Source organism: Gossypium raimondii, chromosome 6, assembly GCF_025698545.1.
Source record: "Gossypium raimondii isolate GPD5lz chromosome 6, ASM2569854v1, whole genome shotgun sequence".
Lineage (NCBI taxonomy): Eukaryota > Viridiplantae > Streptophyta > Magnoliopsida > Malvales > Malvaceae > Gossypium > Gossypium raimondii.
This window is the reverse complement of record NC_068570.1, coordinates 36,224,390-36,239,457: the sequence shown is the minus strand read 5'-3', so window position 1 is coordinate 36,239,457 and position 15,068 is coordinate 36,224,390. Positions and strand designations below refer to the sequence as shown.

The 15,068-nt window shown below is 34.1% G+C and overlaps 1 non-coding gene across 1 annotated transcript; it reads left to right on the top strand.

The window, feature by feature from the left end:
- The first annotated feature begins 12,502 nt into the window (after nt 1–12,502).
- On the top strand, nt 12,503–12,609 carry LOC128042002 (small nucleolar RNA R71). The gene has a single exon (XR_008197210.1). It is a non-coding gene; the product is annotated as a small nucleolar RNA R71 (small nucleolar RNA).
- The last annotated feature ends 2,459 nt before the right edge of the window (nt 12,610–15,068 follow it).

Here is a 15,068-nt window from a genome sequence, read left to right as displayed (position 1 = left end):
CTCGTATGCGTCCTTGTTCATGGTTGGCTAGTAGAATCCCGATTGAAGTATTTTTTAAGCTATTTTTTCCTCCAAAATGTCCTCCACAGGGGGATGTGTGACATCCCAATAGAATATCAACTACTTATCCTTTGGCTACACATCTTCTTACAAACTGGTTAGCACACTGTCGGAAAACATACAGATCCTCCCATATGTAATTTTTTGCTTCATGCATGATCCCTTTCTTTTGTTTTCATGACAATTTTGGTGGAAAGACGCCCCTAGAAATATAGTTTACATAACCAATGTACCATGGGGCACAATTATTGTTGAACCTTGCTTTGTGGATATCCACCCTGAACAACTGTGCGTCAACAAAAGTTTCTTTTATTTCTTTAGATTTCAGTTATTCTGTGTCATTCTCTCTTATGGATAAATAGTTTGGAATTTGATTTTCTGTTCCTTTTCTATCCATTATCCATAAATCAAATTCTTGAAGCAGTAACACCCACCTCATTAACCTAGCCTTCGTTTCCTTTTTCTTCATAACATATTTCAAAGTTAAATGATCGGTGTACACATAAACTCTATTTGCCATCAAATACGGTCAGAATTTTTCACAGGAAAACACGATTGCAAGCATTTCCTTTTCAGTTGTAGTGTAATTACACTATGCCGAATTGAGTGTTTTACTTGCATAATGAATAGCTCCAAATAGGTTATTCTGTTCTTGTATCAGCATTGCCTTTACAGAATAGTCACTAGCATCACACATTATAATAAAAGGTTTTGACTAGTTAGGAGTAATAATTATAGTAGCAGAAATAATTTTTTCTAGTTCACACGAGTATATCAATTAACACTCACTTATATTACCCAACTTCTGTCCAGGCAACTGTAACGCTCGGGTTTGTGCAAGTGTACACAGTTGTTATCAAGTAATAAGTAAGTATCGAGTTATCGTCTCCACAGGGATTGTATTTGTGCTAAGTCACTTAATTTGTAAAATTATATTAACAATATGAAAAAAACAAAATATAGTTGAGAAGTGGTATAAACTAGATGCAATGACCCCTGATGTAAATTATCCTAATATGCAGACTATATGAATAAAATAGATTTTAGCAAAATTTAACAGAATTTGCAACAATTATAACATAAACAAACTAGGGCAATTACTTTAATTGAACTTAATTTATTATCATCATGCCAAATAATATTCGAAAAACATTCCATGACAACTCGATCTTTCATGAGTTTGGAAACCAAATTAGGTCCTTTCGGAATCCTTTACTTAGTAAATACCCATTTTACTGATCCTTATTTACTAAGGGTTTCATAGCATTTGTGTGAGGTAACAGAGGCGTGTTAGGTTTGAAACAATTTAATCACACAAATCTAAAAACTATGCAGATAACAGAGCCTGGTTAGGGTTGTTATGCAACCTACAATTTAATCGGGTTAGGATCTAAATTGAGCATGCACATTTCAATTATTGGTTAGGATCGCTAAGCTAATTCAGGTACATTTCAATCATGTATGAACGAAATACAGACTTGATTTTAATTGAAAACATGATCGATTAAGGCACAAACATTATAAGCATGAATCAAATAAATATTATTTAATCAAAATAATCATCCTAGCTTAAATAAAATTAAGCAATCATTGTTGTAAACAAGAACAAAGAACACATAGCAAACAACTTTATATTAAATTAAAGAAAAGAAAGATTAAACCCAATCCAGAGTGGCTGTCACCCAAGACTCTAACTGATGAGGCCCTTTCGCTTCTTTGCGTTGCTCCTTTGCTGATGGTTCTCCAAGGTGGCTGACCAAGGGCTCTTTAAGAGGCTAATTTTCTAAAATCCTTATGCAATGATGATTATAGGCATGAGAGCTAAGAGAGTTGAGGGAGAGGATGAAAGATGAGAGGGATGATGAGATGAGGGATAATGGATGATGAGAAATGAGCTCTTATTTATAGGTGAGGTAAGGGAGCTAGTTTGATAAAATTAGGAGTGTCCATCATTTGAAACCTCCTCCAAGAGTGGCTGGCCATGAATTGAGGAAATGTGGCTAATTTTTCATTGATTTTTGGTCAATTTGAATGCCACAACAACTCAGGACTAAGACTCGGTCTCCAACAAATCTTCAGGTAAATCTCTAATTTCTTCAACTCTTCAAGGGCCTTGTATAATTAAACCAAAAATTGGTTTATAATCAGCCATGTGCAGCTGAAAATTCGGTTGACTTGGTCCCCACTTTGGACGGTTTTGCAATTAGAAGAAAACTTTCAGACCTGTCAAAAATAGCAGATAGTTTAGAGGACCAAATGAATTAATTTAACCACTTTAATTAATCAATTTACTTAATTAATTAAACCCAGTTTTATTAATGAAATATTTAAAATGAATTATTAAAATATAATATAATATAATATTTTATTATTTATTTTAATCATGCATGGCCCACATCATAGCTTAAAAATATAATATGCTTAAATCAATATAAAATAAGCCATTTTATGCATGAAAACTATATAATAAAACATAAAATCACATTTTAATAATTTCTATGTCCTAATTTCATATTTGCACATATTTCATTAATTTATTAAACAATTACTTGGTTTTAACAACAATTTTAAGTAAAAAGGTGATGAATTATATAGGAAAAATCTTATATATTTTTCCATTTACACACCCCCAAACTTAAATCATTGCTCGTCCCAAGTAATATTCATGCACAACACAAGGTCCTGCTAAGGCAAATTTTGCTAAGAGTGTAAGTAGCATCAATCTTCGTCTCATAATCATGCATCAACAAATTCATGCTCATAGATCTTCTTTATTAACAAGTAACTCATATACAAACATTTTGAAAATTTTATTCTAAGTTTCAAGATATGCCAACATGAATCATAGTTTGCATGTATGTCACAACCATAGATAATATTCTTCATTCAACACATTTTCTCATCAATCAAGCAAACAATCATAAGACTTATTTATGATCTTTATATGTTGAACTTAATACTTCTTCTCCACTAATGTAGGTGACATAATCATCAAATCAATAGGTCTTTTATAAGGTTGTAATGGGGCTTGGTTTAAAGGTAGGAATTTTAAGAGATGGGACATTTCGATTTCAAAAATCTTAACCTTTAACTTGTCCTACATTTCTCGAAATTTAACCTTTTTCTTCAAGTGAACCTTTGGAACACCCCAAAAATTATTTTGAACTCAAACTCATATATTTTTCCTTTTTGAAGACTAGGTGAACTTTTCTTCGCTCTTTCTTTGTCTTTGTGATGTTTTTTTTTAACATGAGCACATACATGTTAATGAAAAATTTCCTCAAATGTTGATTCCCAAGACACTTAAGTTAAGATAGGTGCACAAAATTAGGATAATTTTAAAAAGATGGTAACCGGCTTATAATGTAGGTTCATTTCAAAAAAGCTCAAAATTGTAGTTTCAAGGGTCTAATATCATAAGGTGGGCTTGAAAAGGCTCAAACGGTCCAAAGAAAAATGGTGCCTATATCATTTTAGATTTTTATGTCCCTTAGAATTTCGCTTCAAGAAAGTTACTAAGTCAATTCTAAAGATATAAACCTTCATGCATGTCTGATCTCAAGAGAAAAAGACTAAGATCATAAAAACATTCAATTCTTCATGATAACATACAATCACTCAGATAAAATCATCATTCATACTTGCATACAAGCTATCTTATTAAAAAGAATTTCTCTAAACATTCATTTATTAAACCATACTTGTGAAAGAAATGATTGAAACATACTTGAAAATTTTAAAATTTGAGCAATTTATTTACCTTACCCCCCTTTATAAAGAAGCAATGTACTCATTGCAAGAACAAAGTAATGAATGAAAATTGAACACCAGGTAAGGTTGTAAAGAAAGAGAGGTGAGTCATTAAGACTGCTTAAATACCAAGTCTTTCCTAATAACCCAATCCTAGATATGTTCATTCCCATTGCCACATCACTTAGTCTTTTTCTTTCTAAAGAAGTATTTATTCATGCTTGCTATGTTTTATTTTGCAAAGATTAAATCCTAATTACTAACGAAATAAATTCCTAAAGACCTAAAAAACAATTAAATAAATAACAAGACAAGAATCCCCCCTTTTATTTTTCTGACTCATTCCCCTTGCCTTCTTTAGTTCCATCTCTACTTGCATCATCAGTATCTTCCATCCATGTCTCAAAGATAGCATCTGGGAACTCAGGAAAAAAAGTGTTAGAGATATTCTTAAAAGTATTTCGAATTGAATCATCCCTAATTTTTGCATATTTCCAGTAAGTTTGTTGTTGATTATGCATGAACTTGCACATATCCATCAAATTTGACAGCTCCAATTTCTTTGAAGTACTTGCAGGAGTCGACACTGAAGTCGTAAATTCTGGTTCAATACTTAGAGCTGACTGGTTCTTCTTCTAGCGCAACCCATGGTGTAGAGTTTTCAGCTCCTTCAGCTGGTTGATGACTATTTGGTTCCTTATCAAATTCTTCTTCTTTAGTGTCTGTAACTGAATCAGCTTCAATTTTAGTTTTATTTGTTAACTCTTTGGTTTCTGGCTTAGTTGGTTCCTCTTACCCGCCTTGGTTCAGTTCATGCACTCTCTCTATTAACCTTTCAAGATCATGACTTGTGATGCACCCTTGGACATATTTCCCCTTCAGATTTGCTTGTGTTTTAACATGGGACCTTAAGCAAAGTGAAGTGATTAATGATGGGAAATAAGCACTTCCTGCCTTTTTTTTAGCACAATCATGAAGTTCCTTGAGGATAATTTTCCCAACATTAATGGACTTTTCTGTCAAAATTGCATATAACAAGAGCATTCGTAACATCGAAATGGTGGAACTATGTGAGATAGGGAAAAAATTGTAGCAAACAAAATAAAACCATACCTTTGCTACTAGTTTTAAATAGTCTCTTCGACAAGAATTGCTCCCATACTTTCTTATAATCCATTGGGATCCCGGATTTGTCACAACATCAAGCACTTGTTAAAGAAAATCCCAATTGATATTGTTCATCATAGGGTAGTACTCATCTTCCTCAACATCAGGTAAATTAAACAAATCATTGATGGACTTAGAAGTAAGAGATACCTTTTTCTTTCGAACGATGACTTCAGTAGCATCTTGTGTACTCAAACTAGCATAGAATTCTCGAACTAGTTCAACATCGGGAAGTGAACGAGCATCACAGAATCGTTCCCACTTGATAGCATTGATTATCTTTCTAATCGGCACAGGGACAACCATCACATCATTTCTTTTCAGGTTAAAACCTTTTTCCAGCATCATAGGTTGATGCTTAAAGATTGAATCAAATCGCTCTTTCACTTCTTCATCGATCAAAATTGGGTTTTTCAGAGTAGTTTTTGACGATCTAGTTCTTTTACGACAAACGGTATTTTCTCAAAAATTCGGCAAAGTTTTTGCTTGCAGAGGCAAAAGAGAAATCGGTAAAAGAGGGTGGATCTTGCTTCGACAAACATTGCGGCGGCAAAGGAGTTGTGGCCAAAGAAAAGAAAAGGGCTAGAGATTCCTTTCAGGATTTGAGACTAGCGGCACAAAAAGAGAGATTTTAAAGAATTTTAGGGTGTAAGCAACTTACTTTGAGGGATATGAAAATTTAGTAGAATGGAAAATGGTTTATATAGGGAAAAATTAGGACAACATGTAGCAAAAATTTTGCTAAATTAAAGTTACTTGGGGACAAGTAATGGGTTTGACAGTAAGGGTTAAATTGTTCCCTCCTTTTTGTTAACTTGGGCCTCAAACTTAAACTATATCTTAAAAGAAAATTGATTAGTACTAGGGCCAAAATTGACCCTCTTTATTAACAATAAAATTAAAAATTTAAAAAATAAATTAAACTAGAGAAAAAAACATTTTAAATCCTAATTAGAAGATTTCTTCTTAACAAATTACATTAAATTAATTCCCAGGAAAGGTTGGAGGGGTCACAGCGGTCCCGCTTAAGTTCCAATGTCCTTAGACAAAATTAATTAAATGTACTTAATTTAAGAAAATAAATTCTAATTATTTATTTATTTACAAGACGAGTTTATGAAAAATCAAGGGTTTGTTAATTTGAACGAAGATTCAACTCGCTTAACTTCACCATCCCAGTAGTGTTTGAGACCTTGACCATTAGCTTTAAACGTACCTCTGTAATTGTTGTGCAATTCAATAGCTCGATAAGGATAAACTCGGTGGATGGTATAAGGTCCTTTCCATCGGGATTTTAGCTTCCCAAGAAATAACTTCAGCCTTGAATTAAACAACAACACCTTCTGACCTTCTTTTAACTCATGAGGTTGTATATGATTATCACACCATCTATTTGATCTTTTTTTTACACATTTTGGCATTCTAATAGGAAAACAACCTCAGCTCTTCCAACTCATCAAGTTGTAACATCCTTCTCTCACCGGCATGCTTAAGATCAAAATTTAACTACTTCAAAGCCCAGTGAGCTTTATTCTCCAATTCTAATGGCAAATGACATGCCTTTCCAAAGACTAACCAATAAGGAGTCTTGAATGCTGTTCGATAGGCCTATAATGAGTCATCGAGCCTTCGAGACCAATCTTTTTGTTAGGGTGTACTACCATTTCAAGGATACCTTTGATTTCACAGTTCACTCTTTCAACTTGTCCATTAGACTGGGGGTGATAGGCAGTAGCAATCTTGTGCTTTACATCATATTTGTCAAGCAACTGTAGGATCACCGGTACCCTCATGGTGCAAAAAAAATTAATAAAAAAATAATTTCGGCGATTCAACCCATGGATCCATGTGCGAGGAACGAATCGGGATGAAATAATGGTTTTGAAATTACTGAAACTTCAATATGAGTAGACAACGACGCCTCAGCAACGAGAATTCTGATCTACTACCAAACTAAGCCGCAACCTTTTATGATTCCGACCTCTACGTAATCCACTCAGTTTGACAATGAACGAAAGAAATCTCCAAAACTACTTTTTAGAGAATTCTTTGCTTGACAGCTGCTAGACCTCACAAACAAAGTTTTCAAGTTTTCCTTTTTTTTAGGGTTTTTGAAAACTCTCTATGTATCACCCTTTTATAATTGGTATATATATAATGAATCATAATTCATAAAATTTTTATCCGAACATAACAATCATAATTAAAAATAAATAAATATAATAATGTTTTTAACCGAAAATTATAATTACATTAATTATAACAAGGATTTCGGTAAACTATATTTATTTAAATTTATATATGAACCAAATTCATATATTAATAGAGCTATGTTCTCACTATGTGTACAACATCCTTGTACATATAATATGTTCAATATTTGATTGCCCAATTAAATTAATTCTATAATTAATTTAATTTATGTGACAACCAAACACAATACCAACTATGTTTTATTCCGTTCATTTCAACCATAGGGTGTGACCCTGTAGGTTCTTGTAACATTAGCAGTACTACTAGAATGATTCTAATGTTACAAACAATGAGTGGCATCTAGCAATGCATCATTGCTACCTAAGTTACAAGAAGTCATGATTCGACATAACCTTTTTGTGATTAACTTTTCATGCATTAATCGTTAAGTCCTTTATCTCTGGAATGGACACAAGTCATGGAATAGTCAGACTTGCATAGTCCATCTCATGTTCCTTGATATCTTGAGTAGACTATGATATATAAATAAGTATGACATCTCATATCAACTTATTTTAGCATGGCCATACATTTCTAGTCTCACTCAATCAAGTGGCCTAAGATATTACTCTCATTATGTAGGAGGGGCTTATCCTATATTGATCAACCATACCCCTCTACATAGGTTGTGGTATATACAACATCAGCATTTATAGAACAACTAGTTACGGTGTACGTCTGACTGTATCAAAATATACAACTCACGATGTTGGGATAATGATGATCTCAAGTATGAGGATCATATACATATTAATCACTATGAGTAATGTTGTGACAATTACATAATAATCCAAGAAACATACTCATAGAGGGTCAGTCCAATATGTTGTTCACTAACACACATATTCATGCATTGATTTTACACTCCATATCAATGACAACTCTTTATCATCAATCAACTACATGTTAGTCTTAATGCATTATTGTTGTCCTAGTCAATAATAATACTTGACTAAGGATCTTTTAAGAATAATCATATTATTCTCAGGACATTATTGTAAAACAGTTTATTTATACACACAGAACAGAAACTGAAATAATAATGGCAACGCCTTATATTAATAAACATGGTAAATCAAGCATGTTATTCCAACCATCTTATGATTGATCTTTGGGCATACTCTTACAGCAACCACTTAAGCCATTTGTTCACAAAGTGAGAACCTTCATCACTAATAATAGCTCTTGGTGTCCCAAATCGTGTAAACACACGCTTATGTAGGAATCGCATGACTACCTTAGCATTATTTGTAGGGTATGCTTCAGCTTCAACCCACTTGGATACATAGTCCACAGCACCTAAGATGTATTTGTTCCCATATGAAGAAGGAAATGGGCCTAAAAAGTCAATGCCCCATACGTCGAACAATTAAATCACCAAAATGTTTGCCAAGGGCATCTCATTCCTCCTTGATATATTTTTGGTTCTTTGGCACTTATCACAGTTCTTCACATAAGTGTAAGCATCTTTAAATAGTGTAGGCCAAAAGAAACCTGCTAGCAAAATCTTTTCTGCAGTACGTGAACCACCAAAGTGTCCCCCACTTGGAGATGAATGGCAATGATATAAGATCTCAGCAATCTCACTTTCAGCTACACACTTTCAGATTATATTATCTGCACACTGTTTAAACAAAAACGGATCCTCTCAAAAATAATACTGACTATCATGAAGGAATTTCTTCCTTTGTTGGTATGTCATTTCTCGAGGAATTATTCCACATGAAAGATAATTGGCAAAATCAGTAAACCAGGGTATTTCATGAATTTGACTTACCTCAAATAAGTGCTCATCTTGGAAATTCTCGTTGATAGGCACACCAAACTGGGTTACCTTATCTTGCTCCAACCTCAAAAGATGATCAGCTACTTGATTTTTGACACCTTTTCTGTCTTGGATCTCATGGTAAAATTCATGGAGTAAAGTCTCCAATGAATTAGCCTTGATTTTGCATCTTTCTTCATGAGCAAGTATTTAATGGCCGCATGGTCAGTAAATATTGTAACTTTGGTACCTATAAGATATGAACGAAATTTGTCAAAATAAAAAACTATAGCAAATAGTTCCTTTTAAGTTATCATACAATTGAGTTGGGCTCACGTCAAGGTTCTACTTGCATAGTAAATGGGGTGGAATACTTTATTTCTTCTTTGACCCATCACAGCTCTAACAGCATAATCACTTGCATTGGACATCAACTCAAAAGGTGAGTTCCAATCAGGTGTAACGATTATTGGGGCTGTAATTAATCGATTCTTTAGATCTTTAAAAGCTTCCAAACATGCTTTGTTGAAATTGAACACTGTATCTTTCTCTAACAACAAACACAGCGGCTTAGAAATTTTTGAGAAATCCTTGATAAACCTTCGGTAAAAACCGGCATGGCCTAAGAAACTTTTGACTCCTTTCACATTAATTAGGCTTGGTAATCTTTCAATTACGTCCACCTTTGCTTTGTCAACTTCAATTTCTTTCTTTGAGATCTTGTGACCTAAGAAAATTCCTTCATTGACCATAAAATGACATTTTTCCTAATTAGGGACAGGATTTGTCTATTCTCATCTCTTCAGTACCTTAGCCAAATTACTCAAACAGATATCATAAGTGTTACCAAAAACAGAAAAATCATCCATGAAAACCTCGACGAAATTTTTGACCATATCAGTAGATATTGCCATCATGCATCATTGAAAAGTTGTAGGTGCATTGCATAAAGCAAAAGGCATTCGCCTAGAAGCAAATGTACCATACAGACAAGTAAAGGTTATTTGATGTTGGTCCTCCGGGGCTACAACTATTTGGTTATATCCCAAATAGCCATCTAAAGAATAGTAGAATTCATTACCTGCCAATCGATCTAACATCTGATCCATAAAAGGCAACGAAAAATGGTCCTTCCGAGTGGCTTTGTTCAGCTTTCTATAATCAATACAAATTCTCCAACCGGTAACAGTTCTCGTTGGAATTAACTCGTTATGCTCATTTTCAATAATCTTGATTCCACCTTTCTTCGGTACACACTGCACCGGACTTACCCACAAACTATCTGAAATAGGATAGATGATTCCTGCATCTAACCATTTGATCACTTCCTTTCTCACAAATTCTTTCATAATATGATTGAGCTTCCTTTGCCCATCAATTCGAGCTCTTTCACCTTCTTCTAAAATGATTTTATGCATGCAAAATGAAGGGTTTATACCTCGAATAACAGCTATGCTCCAACCAATTGCTTACTTAAATTTCTTTAGAACAACAATTAATCGCTCCTCTTGATCTTTTGCCAATTCCGCTGAAATAATCACAGGCAAAGTAGAACAATCACCTAAATACACATATTTCAAATGGGAAGGAAGTACCTTTAGTTCGAGTTTAGGTGGTTCTTCGATTGACAACTTGGGTTGCAAAAATTCTCTTACTTCCAACTCCAACGGTTCAAACCGTGTGGATTGAATATAATTTCTTGGATTGGCTTTCATCAAAGCCATGTTTTCTTCACCTTCTTCATCCTCCAAAGAGTCAAGATATAAAGCTTTCTCCAATGGATCTTCTTCAAAATTGCTTTCCAAAGAAACCAAGATTTCTATCTCTTCCATAACTGAGCACTCCTTTGCTAGATTGGGAAATTTCATTGCTTTAAAAATGTTAAAGGTTACCTGTTCGTCTTGAACTCGCATGGTGAGTTCACCTTTCTGAACATCAATTAACGTTCCTCCCGTGGCTAGGAAAGGTCTCCCAAGGATAATTTTTACTTCCTTATCTACTTCAAAATCTAAAAATAATGAAATCAACAGGAAAAATAAATTGATCGACTCTTACCAAAACATCCTCGATCTTTCCTTCAGGATATGCTAAAGATCGATCTGCTAGCTGAAGCGTCACAGTTGTAGGTCTTACTTCACCTATCCCTAACATCTTGAAAATAGACTTAGGCATTAAGTTGATACTCGCTCCTAAGTCACACAAAGCTTTACCATAATAAGATTCACCAATGTTACAGGGTATAGTTAAGCTTCCTGGGTCTTTCAATTTCGATAGCAGTTTGTTTTGCAGGAACGCACTGCATCCTTTGTCAAAGCAACAGTCTCATCTCACTTAGCTATTTTTTCTTGGACAGTATATCCTTCATAAACTTTACAGAATTTGGCATTTGTTCTAAGGCCTCCACCAACGAAATATTGATGTGTAACTACTTCAGAACATCGAAAATTTTCTTGAATTGAACCTCCTGTTTCTACTTGTGCTACTGCAATCTTTGTAGATATGGAGGTGATGGAACTTTCGGTTGAACCGGACAACTTTTCTGAGTAGATAAATCTGCATCCAAAGAAGTTGTTAAAATATTTGAATTCACTAGGTCAAGGTTTACCTTGTCAGACTTTGCAGATTCTGATTCCTTTGGTGTAGGAACTTCAACATCTAGTTGACTCTTTTCAACAGGCTTATCTTCGACTTCAATCAATCTGGGTTCTAGAATTTCACCACTCCGCAATGCCACTAACTTGATATGTTCTTAACCCAAATTCCTTGGATTCTCAGTATCGCTCAGCAAGGTTCCTTGTGGTCTATTACGTAACTCCGTAGCTAACTAACCCATTTGGTTTTCCAAATTTTTCAATGTTGCTGCTTGGCTCTGGATCAAAGCGTCATTCTTTGCCATGTATGCTTTCAACAAGTTCTTCAAACTGTTTGATGCCTCAGCTTGAGGTGGTTTTGGAGCTTGCTGATTAAACCCTTGAGATTGGTTGGGTTTCTGTTGCAATAAGTTGTTGTTCGATCCATTTCCTTGGTTACTCTATGAAAAGTTAGGATGATTACGCCATAAAGGATTGTAGAAGTGGGACTAGGGACCTTGTCCACTCTTGTTTTGATATTGGTTCCCCACATAGTACACTAACTCGGGATTTGATAGACAATTCTAAAAAAAATGACTTTCCCCACAGTACACACAGGAAGCTACTTCAAACGGACTTGGTGGCTGAGCTGCTATTAGTACTATTAGCGGTTAACTATTTTAACATAGAGAAAATAGACGATACCTGAGCCGATAATGAAGTAAGAGAGTCAACTTCATGAACTCTGGCTACTCGTCTTCTTGAAGCTGTTCGATTTGTTGGCCATTGATAGTTATTACTCGCGATCCTCTCGATGATCTCATAAGACTCATTATAAGACTTAGACAAAATTGCACCATTTGTAGAAGCATCGACCATCAATCTTGTATTTACATTGAGACCATTATAGAATGTATCCAACTGGATACAATGAGGAATCCCATGATGAGGACACTTACGAAGTAACTCCTTGAATTGCTCCCAAGCCTCATACAAAGACTCGTCATCTAGTTGCTGGAAAGTTGTGAACTCGTTCCTCAACTTAGCATTTTTGCTAGATGGAAAATACTTAACCAAAAATCTCTCTGCTAATTCTTGCCATGTAGATATGGACCTTGGTGGCAATGAATTGAGCCATGCTCATGCTCGATCTCGCAATGAGTACGGAAACAACTTCAATCTTTGTACGTCTTTAGTCAACCGGCTATCTTGAATTAATCACTCACCTTCATAAACAATCGAAGGTGGAGATGTGTATCTTCCATGGGCATACCACTAAATTGGCCCATTGTTTGTAGCATTTGAAACATCACTGGTTTCAATTCAAACTGGGTTGCCTCAATATCTGGCCTTCTAATTCCTGGGTTTAACTCACTGAAAAGCGGCACAACATATTGTCTGATGCATCGATCCCTATCATCGGCAATGAGGATGAGATTTCGTACATAATCGGCTTCATTACATTGGTCTTGATTCTGATTTCCAAGGTCCATCTCGACTTGTCTTTGAGTTGTTTGTTCGCGTCTTCTTTGTCTGAAAGTTCACTCAATTTTAGGGTCTATAGGGAGCAAATTGATAATTCGATCTATGCTAATAAACACCTGAACAAAAAATCACAAAAATTAAAAAGAATAAGTTAGTAATGTTAGAAATAAATAAAATTGAAAATAAATAATTTCACGAAAAAAATTACCATGACAATAGTTGACAATCCCCGACAACGGCGCCAAAAACTTGTAACGCTCGGGTTTGTGCAAGTGTACAGAGTCGTTATCAAGTAATAAGTAAGTATCGAGTTATCGTCTCCACAAGGATTGTATTTATGCTAAGTCACTTAATTTGTAAAATTATATTAACAATTTGAAAAATAAAAACAAAATATAGTTGAGAAGCGGTATAAACTAGATGCAATGATCTCTAATGTAAATTATCCTAATATGCAGGCTATATAAATGAAATAGATTTTAGTAAAATTTAACACAATTTGCAACAATTATAACATAAATAAACTACGACAATTACATTATTTAAACTTAATATATTATCATCATGCTTAATAATATTCGAAAAAACATTTCATGGAAACTCGATCTTTAATGAGTTTGGTTTACTTAGTAAATACCCATTTTACTGATCCTTATTTACTAAGTGTTTCTTAGCATTCGTGTGAGGTAACAGGGACGTGTTAGGTTTGAAACAATTTAATCACACAAATCTAAAAACTATGCAGATAACAGAGCCTGGTTAGAGTTCTTATGCAACCTACAATTTAATTGGGTTAGAATCTAAATTGAGCATGCACATTTCAATTATGCGTCCATTAGCCATCGTCTGGTTAGGATCACTCAGTTAATTCAGGTGCATTTCAATCACGTATGAACGAAATGCAAACTTGATTTTAATTGAAAACATGATCGATTGAGGCACAAACATTACAAGCATGAATCAAATAAATATCATTTAATCAAAATAATCATCCTAGCTTAAATAAAATTAAGCTATCATTGCTGTAAACAAGAACAAAGAATACATAGCAAACAAATTTATATTAAATTAAATAAAAGAAAGATTAAACCCAATTCAAAGTGATTGTCACCCAAGACTTTGACTAACGAGGCCCCTTCGCTTCTTTGCGTTGCTCATTTGCTGATGGTTCTCCAAGGTGGCTGACCAAGGGCTCTTTAGGAGGCTAATTTGTTAAAACCCTTATGCAAGGATGATTATAGGTGTGAGAGCTAAGATAGTTGAGAGAGATGATGAGATGAGGAATGAGGGATGATGAGAAATGAGCTCTTATTTATAGGTGAGGCAAGGGAGCTAGTTTGCTAAAATTAGGAGTGTCCATCCTTTGAAACCTCCTCCAAGAGTGGCCGGCCATGAATTGAGGAAATGTGGCTGATTTTTGCTTGATTTTTGGTCAATTTGAATGCCACAACAACTTAGGACTAAGACTCGGTCACCAACAAATCTTCAGGTAAATCTCTAATTTCTTCAACTCTTCAAGGGCCCTCTATAATTAAACCAATTTTTTTTTATAATCAGCTATGTGAAGCCGAAAATTGGGTTGACTTGGTCCCCACTTTGGACGGTTTTGCAATTAGAAGAAAACTCTCAAACCTGTCAAAAATAACAGATAGTTCAGAGGACCAAATGAATTAATTTAACCAATTTAATTAATCAATTTACTTAATTAATTAAACCCAATTTTATTAATGAAATATTTAAATGAATTATTAAAAAATAACATTATATTTTATTATTTAACTTAATCGTGCATGGCCCAGTTCATAGCTTAAAAATATAATATGCTTAAATCAATATAAAATAAGTCATTTTATGCATGAAAACTATATAATAAAACATAAAATCACATTTTAATAATTTATATGTCCTAATTTCATATTTTCACATATTTTATTAATTTATTAAACAATTACTTGGTTTTAACAACAATTTTACGTAAAAGGTGATGAATTATATAGGAAAAATCCTATATATTTTTG